This window comes from Hyperoodon ampullatus (assembly GCF_949752795.1).
Source record: "Hyperoodon ampullatus genome assembly, chromosome: 20".
Lineage (NCBI taxonomy): Eukaryota > Metazoa > Chordata > Mammalia > Artiodactyla > Ziphiidae > Hyperoodon > Hyperoodon ampullatus.
This window is the reverse complement of record NC_136933.1, coordinates 22,411,750-22,423,937: the sequence shown is the minus strand read 5'-3', so window position 1 is coordinate 22,423,937 and position 12,188 is coordinate 22,411,750.

Genomic DNA, 12,188 nt, shown 5'->3' with positions numbered 1-12,188 from the left:
GATAAAGACAGCAAGGCGGAAAAACAAAAAATAATCATATTTTCATATTTTTTCTAGAACATGGCATTACATTCGCAAAAAATTTTTGCATATCAGTGAGGATCTATTTATAGTTGGTCAACAAACAAGATAAGCACTACAGACCCTTTTATTTACAACAGTCAATAAAAAAACTTCCCTTGCAATCCATGTGCAAATTTACTAAACTTAATGAATATCATAAAATATGGGCTGAAGAATATATGAATGGAATGGCTGCAACCTAAAGGAAGCTGAATTTAATCACCAGAGAAGCCACATCTTACGTTCAGTAACGTGGTATGTTGGAAAGAATATGCCTTTTTCAGACAGTCAGGCCTAAGCTCAGAGCTCATTTCCTGTACTTACCATCTATGCGACTTTAAGTAAATCACTCTACCTCCCGACTCCCAGTTTATTAACATGTAAAACTGAAGCTATAGTAACCATCGACAGTTAGATCTCACTGAGGTTAGAAATTTGAGTTTAAGGTATTGTTGCTCATTAACTGGTACTTCTTCCTAGTGCAGATTCAATCCGGTCATCAAAGGTTCACCCTCTGTCTTTCAAAGGCCCTACTCTCTGCCCTTAGGCCTTGCCAGGCCTCTTGTTCCACATCTTCTTTTTTGTGGGACGGAATCAGAAGCGGCAGTCATCTTCTGGTTCTGGATCATCCCTGATTCTGTAGGTTGGGGTATGCTCTTCTTCACTACATGGGTGTTTTTAGATGTGTATCATTTATTTTTATTTTCTGCTTTGAAGGAAGTAACATACAAATACCTATAACTTGAATTCACCTATTTACGTGTAAATCAATTTCCTTCTCCAACACACTGATACTAAATTTTTATAGGGATGAAAAATTTTTATAGATGATGAAAGTCTGAAGCTATTAGAAACCAAAGGTATTCTTGGGATTAGTACCAGAATATTGATTGAATATTGCATGGATGTTAATTGGGTCTCTAAAATGTATTGACAAAAGAACTTCCTCATGACACATATACTAATGTTGGACAATCTGCCACGCAGTTCCAACATTTGTGGGTGGCTAAATGCCGTTTGATTTAGTTAATGAGGAGTTTAGTACAGTGAAGGGGGGAAAAAGACATCTAGGTAAATCCTTTGTTCTTATGAACTGATTCTAGAAGAACAAGCTGCAGCAAGCCCTGCCTGTCCTTTCCAAGCCTGGGTTTATACTCCACCAGAGCAGAGAGAATCACTTCCTATTAGTCACCCACACAGCAGGGCTGTGGAATTGGCTCATGGGACTTTGTTGAAGGAAACATGTTCAGAAGCCCTTATTTCTGTTGACCCTTGTGGACTGATTACCGCAAATCTGCCCTCTGGACACAGCTGCCCTCTCCCTGAGGAAGTAATGGAACTGATTGATGCCTCTTCTGCCCATTTCATCCCTAGAGAACTGACGACCAAAGAAGACTCTCTATATTATACAAAGCCTTAATTTAATCCTGGTTTTATACCTCAGCACCTGTTCACTCCTGTCCAGGTCTAATGTTTGAACACCTTGGAAGATTACAAACTTGTCTGTGGGCCCCTAGCCTTTACTATGATTTTTTTTTTTTTTTTTGGCTGTGCTGAACGGCATGCAGGATCTTAGTTCCCTGATCAGGGATGGAACCCTTGCCCCCTGCAGTGGAAGCACAGGGTCTTAACCACTGGACCTCCAGGGAAGTTCCTTACTATGATTTTTTATTCACCCATTACCCCCTCACTATTCCCACTCCATCGTCCCTTAAGCTCAGCGTGTCAGTTCTCTGCTGCTATTAAATTGTGGTTCCTAGAAACACTCTGAACTCAGCAATGTATAATTTAACTTGAATTTTAAAGTCAAAGGGAATCAGAGGTACTCAAGTATCATTCATGAAGCCTGATTATGAAATGGAAGGTTTGCCCATATGCTGGTATGGAAAAGTTATTTTGTATTTGGGTGTTGGGAAAGAGTGGGTGGGAAAATGGGATCCCCTGACTAATGAAATGACTGAATATAGATTTAGTAACATTGGACTATGTGCTTTGATGAATGGAGTTATTTTGGGAGGATAGTGGAATTGAGTTTAGAATTTAGGCATGATTTTCTCGGAAAATTCAGAATGAATGGTGAGTGAATGGAATGTGATATGCCCAGCTCTGTCCTGTCAAAAAGACCACAAGTTATGTAAATTCCTTCTTCCTCAAATTTACATCTGTTTTCTTTCTCCCCATCTTTCGTTCTTCTCTACAACTTCCTTTATCTGCTTTGGCCACACACTCATTCAGAACTAAAAACAACACCAGCCCTGAAATAGAGAAAAGTTTGTTTTGATTCCGACACAGTGACCTCTATATGTGCTACATTTATTCAATCATATATTGTGTGTTATGAAAGTTTTCCTCTGAGATCTCCACATGAAATCGATTGTAAACATATCAAGTATTCTGTTTAAGTGCCTTCCCCTTGGGTGTGCCCGTGCCATACAGGACCTCATCAGTTTCAGCAAGTGCCAAAGATATATAAAGATTTGTTCTCCTAATTGTCCTTTCATGGGTTGAGGCCATGACAGCAGCAGCAACAATATTAACCAAGTAATCACTATCATTGGCTGAATGCTTCCCAGGTTCCAGGCACTGTTCTAAGCACTGTTTATGAATGAACCCAGGTAATCTGCGTGACATTTACTCGGCATGACAATCCTACTGGGAAGGTAATAATTGTTTACTCATAAGGGATGTGCACGAGGCCTGTGTTAATCTTAAACTTGCTTAAGAAGGTGCCAGATTATGTGCTGTGCCTTTGGTGGAATCCAAGAACAGTTCCCTGGCAACCAAGTGCCAATGTCAGTCCCTTTAGGGATCCCTACCAACGTGTGACCCAGGGGTCCAAGGCCAACATAGATTTGCAAGAAAGTTAATTTAATCCTATTCATGGGCACTGAACACATTTTTTCTCTTATTAAGAACAACGGATTAAAGTAACTAAATCAGAGAAGTTAAATCAAATCCAAAAGTCTCATAAAATAAATACCAAACATGACCTCCTGAAGGCCAAATATATCATAATTAGTACTAAATGAATGCCTGCAGCCTATTTCTGAAGTGTGCTTTGTTTTAGTATCCACTGTAATTGGATCCAATTCAGTATTTCACTTGACTTTTTTTTAAGGGAATTGATGTGCTGAGGTCTTGTTCTAATGACTACTTTCACTTAGCTTTTTGCCATGAAAACCAAGCCATTGAACAAAGTATTTAGTAAAGAGCGTGAACTGCGATTTTATCCTATACTGGCCTGAGTCCACGACCTTACACACTCATACACTGCACTGCTGCTGTCCAAATCATGAGTTTTAAGCTTGGAAAATCTGGTCTCCACTTGCACAGTTTTGCTCAGTAGGAGGATTCCGCTTTGGTTAGTGACGGTTTAAGTAACTGCCTCAGAGGAGTGAGTAGTTGCGGGTGGAATTCAGAATTATGGGTTGAAGCGAGCAGGAATTTGTTCAAGACTTGAAAGCTTTGAAGCTGAAGATTTGGTTTTCTCTCATCATGGCAGAAGAATGAAATTCTCCTTAGCAAAAACATATATTGAGGAAGAACATAATTTAGGTTGATTTTTACCACCAGCCTCACCTTCTACCTATACGAAATTCCTTTGAAGTCTGCAAAGTAAGAGAGTGGAGGAACACTGGCCAATCGTGACTCATTACTTAATTATTCATGAGGTGTATGGTGTATGTCAAAGAAAGGGATTAAAAATGTTTGATGTGTGCTGCCTGAGAGAGGAATGTTATCCCGGGGTATATGCACCGTCAGGTAGAGAATTTAAAGCATGTAGCAGTCAGATGTTCCAGGCCAGGAAAACCAAAGGAGATAAGTTTTGTCTCTTATGACTGAGCAGTGCTTTGAGACAGGCATTTGCACATCTTTAACTAACAGAGGACTACCAAATGCTGCATGAAACCTAAAGATCACAAAGGGTCACTAACATGTGCCCTTTCTGAATACTCCCTGACATTTGGAACATTTGCCAAAGTGTGGCTTCTACTTATAGGTGAAATTGAAGTTCACTGTTTAAGTTCAGGGCATTATAGATAGAACAAAGACTACAATACTTTTTTTTTTTTTTTTTTTTTTGCGGTACGCGGGCCTCTCACTGCTGTGGCCTCTCCCGTTGCGGAGCACGGGCTCCGGACGCGCAGGTTCAGCGGCCATGGCTCACGGGCCCAGCCGCTCCGCGGCATGTGGGATCCTCCCGGACCGGGGCACGAACCCATCTCCCCTGCATCGGCAGGCGGACTCCCAACCACTGCGCCACCAGGGAAGCCCGAGACTACAATACTTTAAAGGGAATAAGAATATGGTACAAAATGCTACATGTCCGCCTGGATATTGACTATCAGATTAGTGGTCAGGTTGCCCCTGCCCAGTGCCTCAGGGTAGGGGCCCTCTCAGAGAGACATGGGAGCAGCCCCCCTGGAGCCCAGGGAACAAGGCACCTCATTCCAAGCTGCCTCAGTGTCATTATGGGGGTTACACTGCCACTCCAGTGGGCCCAGAGAGTACGGCATGGAACCAAAGAGGATTCTTCTTCTTTTTTTTTTTTTCTTTTTTTTTTTTTTTTGCGGTACGCGGGCCTCTCACTACCGTGGCCTCTCCCGTTGCGGAGCACAGGCTCCGGACGCGCAGGCTCAGCGGCCATGGCTCACGGGCCCAGCCGCTCCGCGGCATGTGGGATTTTCCCGGACCGGAACACGAACCCGTGTCCCCTGCATCGGCAGGCGGACTCTCAACCACTGCACCACCAGGGAAGCCCCAAAGAGGATTATTCTTGAGCCTTAAGAGGTAATGGAATTTGCTAAATTTTGGATTTACTTGGGATCTGTCACCGTTTGTTCCTTTTTCCCCCTTTGGGAATGGGAATGTCTATCCTATGCCCAGCCCGTCATTGTATTTTGGAAGCACATCTGGTTTTACAGGTTCACAGCTGGAGAGGAATTTTGCCTCAGGATCAGTCATATTTCAGGTCTCACCCATAGGTGATTCAGATGATATTTAAATGAGACTGTGGACCTTAGACTTTAGAATTGATGCTGGTTAAGTTGAGGCTTTTGGGACTGTTGGGATAGAATACATGTATTTTGCATATGAGAAAGATATGAATTTAGGGGGTCAGGAGCTGAATGCTATTAACTGAATTATGGCCACCCCACTATTCATGTGTAAAACCCTAACCCCCAATGTGAAGCTGTTTGGAGATGGAGCCTTTGGAAGGTAATTAGGTTTAGATGAGGTCGTGAGGGTGGGGCCTTCATGATGGGAATAGTGCCCTTATAAGAAGAGACACCAGAGAACCTCCTGCCTCTTGCTCTCTCTTCCCACCTTGTGAGGACACAATGAGAAGGTGGCCATCTGCAAGCCAGAAAAGGGATCCTCGGCAGGAACTGAATCTGCCAGCACTTTGATTTTGGACTTCTCAGCCTCCAGAACCATAAGAAATAAATGTCTGTTGTTTAAGCCTTTCAGTCTACAGTATTTTGTTATGGAATCCCAAGCTGGCTAAGACAGCAAGCTTCCTAGCTTTGGGCCTGGAAGAAATGGGATAGTATCTGGACTTTAATCATTATAATTATAATAGTAATGACCAACACTAATTGGGTGCTTACTGTATTCCAAGTGGGAGTGTAGCAATGGGAAAGTCTATAGACCTAAACTTGGTGGAGCTTTCCTATAAGGCATCCAGGAGATGCAGAAATAGTGTGGACTCCTTTGGCTATCTCTAGGGAGTGAGATGTCTGACTGTGATTTCAACTGCTTCATAAATTTTCATATGGTGGTTACAGATTGTAATGCATTTCCAAAGAAAAGAAAAAAGTTTTGAAATCCAAAATAATTACATATTGACTGAATCACTAATCTTGATGAAAATTTCATTTAAACTAGGTGATTTCCATTTCAGGTATGGTAAAAATGAAGTACTCTCTCTGCAGACTTATGAATAATAATCTCCTGAGTACCAATAATCTGACAGCAATGGGCTGAACAAAATAAGCATTTTGATTTCTAATCAGAGAAATGAACACCTGTGAGAAGGAGAATGGAAAGAAATTGTAGGACTCACATTTCCAGAGAATATAACTGTTTAGGAGGAAAAAAAAAAATAAAAGCCCAAAGATAATGACTACAAATCAATGTGTGTCTGGAAGGTTTAGAATTGTTTTTGAATCATAATCTTTAGTTTTCTATCTGAATGAGAGTTTTTTTTAAAGCAAACAATGGAAAAAAAGTTTGAAAATTTTCAACCTGGGCAGAGGGGGAGGATCCTCCATTTAGTTGTAATGTTTTCAAATGGGCTACATGTATTCTCCAAATAAAGCAGAAGGAGAAAAGGTGATGCTAGAAAAAGATAAATCAACATTGAGATCTGTAATTATTATGAAATATGACCCTCCCTTAAAACTATATAAGAAAAATATAAGTAAAAACCACTTCTAAATGATTTATGCTTTCCTAATATGCTCTGATTTCCCATTTCTGCTTTCAGAAACTCTGATTTTACAATCTGTTTACTTGTATTTACTGAATTATGGAATAATAAACAATATCATTATTGCACCCGTGACTTAGACAATATCAGTTCTCCTTTGACTGCTGTGACGCACCTGAAGATTTTTAAGAAAGGCTCAATGGCTAAAGCTGTAAGTGCCCAATGTCTTCTTATTACCCAGTATTCCAGCCATCCTGAGTGTGCCGAGCTGCCAGCACACGTGGATTCCCCAGGGCTTCTCAGCAGTGGTTAGTGGTAGTTGCTGCATCCGAAAACTCTGTGAATGCAGGGGCTGCAAAGATGAGCTCGGGTTGCCAGTGTTTATGTGTGGTCTGTGCTCCGTTCCATGTCATCACGTGTTAAGTCAAAAGGAATAGCCATTTTCCCCTCTCTTGTAAGCATGTTTTTTTTTCCTTTTAGAAAGAGAAAATATTTTTGAGCTTTCATGTAGCTGGTGCAGATTTTTTTTTTAATGTAGCACACAAGATGCAATCATTTTATCCTGTTGTTAATGATTAGTAAGAATGGCTACATGAACTGCCTGGTTTGTTTATTCATCCTGAAGACTGTCAAGGCTAAAACGGACTAATCATGTTTGTTTTCGGCAGCATCACGGTCTGGTTAGCGCTTTGTCTCCCTCAAGGTCCGTCTTCCTTTTGATGTCCAGGCGCGCTTCTGGCAGCTGTGAGGCTCCAGGACTGCCGCGCCTTCCCCGCATCCTCGGCATCCCTGCTCCCAGGGAATGACAGGCCTTCATCTGCACCCTCTCCTTGCCCTTGCGCTCTGCCCTGCCGGGAGTCCTAATGGGAAATGGCCTCAAAACCCTGCCTCCGAGTTCATTAAAAACCCTGTTTCTGGGCCTCCCTGGTGGCGCAGTGGTTGGGAGTCCGCCTGCCGATGCAGGGGATGCGGGTTCGTGCCCCGGTCTGGGAGGATCCCATATGCCGCGGAGCGGCTGGGCCCGTGGGCCATGGCTGCTGGGCCTGCGCGTCCGGAGCCTGTGCTCCGCAGCGGGAGAGGCCACAGCAGTGAGAGGCCCGCATACCACAAAAAAAAAAAAAAAAAAAAAAAAAAAAAAAAAACCCTGTTTCTCTTACATCATCAAAGCGTTCAGTCTCTCATTGATCAATTCACAGACAAACCAAGCAACTGAGAAGAAATTCATCTTTATCCCCAAAGGTTCACACTGTGTGGAAATTATTGAACAGGTGGTAGATATTTTCTCTGTTTACGTTAACAAAAGGAAGAGCACTGGTGCGGGGATGGAAAAGGATCTGTTAGGTAACTCCGCCGCCCGAGGCGACCTCCCTAGCTGTCTCGAAAAGCACATACACCTCTGATAAGTAAATGACTAGCATTTATCTTCTCAGAGACCAGATCGTGTTCCTGAGCACTTGGCAAGATCCCTTCTTACATGTTCCTTTCTTAACTGCCCACTGTGTGGATTCTCATCCCTGCCCCGACCCTTGTGGGGAGAGATGCTGGGTGGGTTAACAGATATGATCTAAAAGATCCATTTACCTAGATGGGAAGAGGCTATGAAAACACATCTGTAGAAGCATAAATGTGTTTCAGACAAATCGGGGATTAGTCTACCCTGTGGTCCATGACATTTTGACCTTGGAAAGTCTCTCCTTAAGCTAATTCTTTGGGATATTTAAGATGCTAACTCCTTTTGTGCATTGACTCCAATCATGGAAGGGCAGAGCCAGAACTAGAAAACTCCAGATAATTCAATACCACTAGCTTTGTCTCCTCACCAGGGAAATTACTTATTTGCCCAGTGATTTGCGTCGCAGTTTTGCTGTAGTTTTTGTTAAGTAGTCTGTGGTCAGGATATCACACAGCTTAGCTCATTTAGTTCCTCACAATATTATATGAGGTGGATATTATTTATCACCATTTTCAAATGTGGAAACTGAGAAAAGAACTTTCTTTTCTGTCTCTTGTGTAAAGGCTCACGCTCCTTCCATTACTGTGAAGGCTCCTGTCTTGAATGAGGGTATGGGCCAAGAAACAAATACATAGACTTTTTTTTTCTTTAAACGTATCCTGATATTTATTTCAGTCCTATTCCATCTACAGAAAATTATGCTCCACTACCCCATTATCTTCTTGTTTCTACCCCAGAATCACTGTTCAGAACTCGTCCCAGCTCTACAAATGCCTCAGCTGTATTAATATTACTATTTTCAATCTCATATTTGCACCATTTTAATGGATGTTTGTCAGGAAAACCCAACCCCTAAAATGAATTGCTTTTTTTTTTTTTTTTTTTTTTTTGTGGTATGCGGGCCTCTCACTGTTGTGGCTTCTCCCGTTGCGGAGCACAGGCTCCGGATGCACAGGCTCAGCGGCCATGGCACACGGGCCCAGCCGCTCCACGGCATGTGGGATCTTCCCGGACCGAGGCACGAACCCGTGTCCCCTGCATCGGCCGGCGGACTCTCAACCACTGTGCCACCAGGGAAGCCCGAATTACTATGTTTTTTAAAAGATACACATGAAATGAGCTAAAATGAATATGTAGGAAGCTAATTATATGTCAACTTGAACAATACGTTTGATGGGATTCATGTAGTAGAAACTTCCTTGTCTCCTTAATGGTGTTCTCCCCTTAATAGTGGTCCAGTTTTTGCTAAACACAAGCTTGCTTAACTGGAGGCCACATTTCCCATCATCCCCAGCAGCCCAGTTTGGTCACGGGACTAAGTTCCCACTAATGGAATGTGAATAGAAGCAATGTGCATCACCACTGTCACTTCTCTGAGAAGAAATCACTTGCCCTCCACTTCTGCTCTTCCTTCCTGAAAGCTGGACTGTGGATGTGGCATTGATTCAGAGGCAGGCAAAGATAATGCCCTAAGGCAGTTGTTCTGAATCTGCTGTCCCCAGACCCCCAGGGATCCCAGAGATATTTTCAGTGGGTCTGCATTGTCTAAACTATTTCAATAATAATACTAAGGCTTTTTTGCCTTATTCACTGAGTTGACATTGGCATTGATGGTGCTAAAGCAATGACGGGTTGAAATGCCAGCGCCTTCATGTGAATTAAAGTTGTAGTAAAACAAGTGGCACTTGTATGCTTCCTGCCACACTCTCACAGAAGAAAAATACCAGTTGCATTTAAAAATATCCTTGATGAAGCAGGAACAATGCTCAATATTGTTAATGGCTTTTTAATAACGTGTAAAGAACCAAGAAATATGCATATAACACTTGTGCACACTGAGGTATAACCCTTGTCCTGAAGAGAAGCACTTGTGCAATGGTTTGAGTTGAGAACTGGACTATTCACTTATAATTTTTAAATGTCACGCCATTTTTACTTGAAGAAGCAACTGACAGACAAACCATGGTTATTCAGACTTGGGTACTTGGTAGATATTTTCTTGAAAATGAACAAAGGAAGCCTGTTGCTTCAAGGAAAACAACTGGCAGTGTTTGTTGCCAGAGATAAAATTCAAGATTTAAAGAAAAAAATAGAATTGGAAAACTTGTGTCTTCCACCGGGAGCTTAATAGCTTCCCAAGGTTTAAAGACTTTTTTAATGAGATAAGTGGTGATATAATAAATGTTTTTAGGGACTTCCCTGGTGGTCCAGTGGTTAAGACTTCGCATTCTAATGCACGGGGTGCGGATTCAATCCATAGTTGGGGAGCTAAGATTCCACATGCCTCGTGGGAAAAAAACCAAAACATAAAAAACAGAAGCAATATTGTCACAAATTCAATAAAGACTTTAAAAATAAATAAATAAATGTTTTAAAATATTGTATCATAAAATATTCTAATCGTCAAAACATAGGCACAATCTAGTGGATCAGTATTTTCCAAATAAAGAAGGTATGATATTACAAGATCATTCAAAGTGTCACATGGGTTTTCATGTGACAGGATATGAAAACTTCATTAAAATTGCTTCAGATTCTACACTACAACCAACCTTTAAAAAACTACCACTTGTCAAGTTGTGGTGGAGTGTGAAATAAGCATATCCACAATTATCTGAAAAGTCTTTTAAAATACTCCTTTTTACAAATATGTGACTGCGTGAAGATGAATTTTCTTCTAGTACTCCAACCGAAGCAACACATCAGAACAGATTGAGTGCAGAAGCAGATATGAGAATCCAGCTGTCTTCTACTTATCAAGTCACTGAAGAGATTTGCAAAATATAAAACCATGTCATCTTCTGGCTCAAGTTTAGTTTGAGTTTTGGAAAATATAGTTATTTATGTTAAAATTAATAACTTTATTTTTTGTGGTAGGCTGAATAATTGTCCCCCCCAAAGATAGCCACATCCTAGTGGCCAGAATCTATAAATATGTTACTTTATATGGCCAAAGGGACTTTGCAGATATTAAGTTAAGAATCTTGAGATGGGAAGATGTTGTGGGTTAAATGGATAGGCACGATGCAATCACCAGGTCCTTACAAGAGGGAGGCAGAAGTGTCAGAAGCAGAACAGAGAGATACATTGAAGGAACTGGAGACTGGAGTGATATACTTTGAAGGCTGAAGAAGAGGCCATAATCCAAGTAATGCAGGCAGCCTCTGGAAGCAAAAGGTAAGAAAATGGATTCTTTTCTGGAGCCTCCAGAAGTAATGCTGCCCTGCCAAGACCTTGATTTTAGATGTCTGACTTCCAGAATCATAAGAAAATAATGTTGTATTGTCCTAAGCCTCTACATTTGTGGTAATTTACTATAGTGGAAATTGGGAACTAACATAATGTAATTTTTAAAAGAACTAAACATTTCTTAGTTAATGAGAAATTAATGAGTTAATTAAACTTGTTTCTCAGTTTTCATCTCGAATATGATAAATGCTGATAGATATATATGAACAAAAGCTCTTTGGAGTCCTCAGTAATTTTCAAAAATGTAAAGCAATTCTGAGACCAAAAAGTTTGAGAATTGCTGCCCTAAGGGATGGTAGAGCAGCAAGATGGAAGATACATGAATCCCTGAATGAGTTTATAAGCTCAGCTGTCTTGCCAGGCTGGACTGTCTGCCCATCTTTGGACTATTATTTGTGTAAGCAATAAACTATCTTATTTAAAATACTGTATCCGAGGTCTCTTTGTTATAGCAAAACAGCCTGTACCTAACTAAGAAATAAGTAATGTGTCCTTATATTCTCTTCTTAGTGTAGCATTCCATTTCAAAATCAATTTTAATTGATTAAAGGAAGATTTTAAATCTTATCTGATTGTTAATGAAAAAAGGTCAAAATAAAATTAGTGATAGTTTTTGAAAAATTTATTGTTTTCCCATTGAATCCTGTTTCTTGCTAATATTGAGATATTCTGTTCTCTGTCTTAGAGGGGAAAAAATGTCTTAATATGGTTTTCCTAACCCTTAGATTGAAACGAGAATTTTTACCAGCAGTTATTGGTGTGATCTCTTGGTGTTAACTCTTTTGTTAATTCTTGCTACTCTTTAGATCTGTCAACAAGCTGAAATCATTTTGAGGAATAACGATGCTTATGATTTTGCCTTTGAAAGTACCTTGCTTTTTTTTTTTTTTTTTTTTAAATTTCTAATTACCTGATAAGGCAGGTTGGGAAGGCACTATTTCCATTTGTTAAGATGTACCAGGAATTCAGAAAAAGTAAGAGACGACTCAA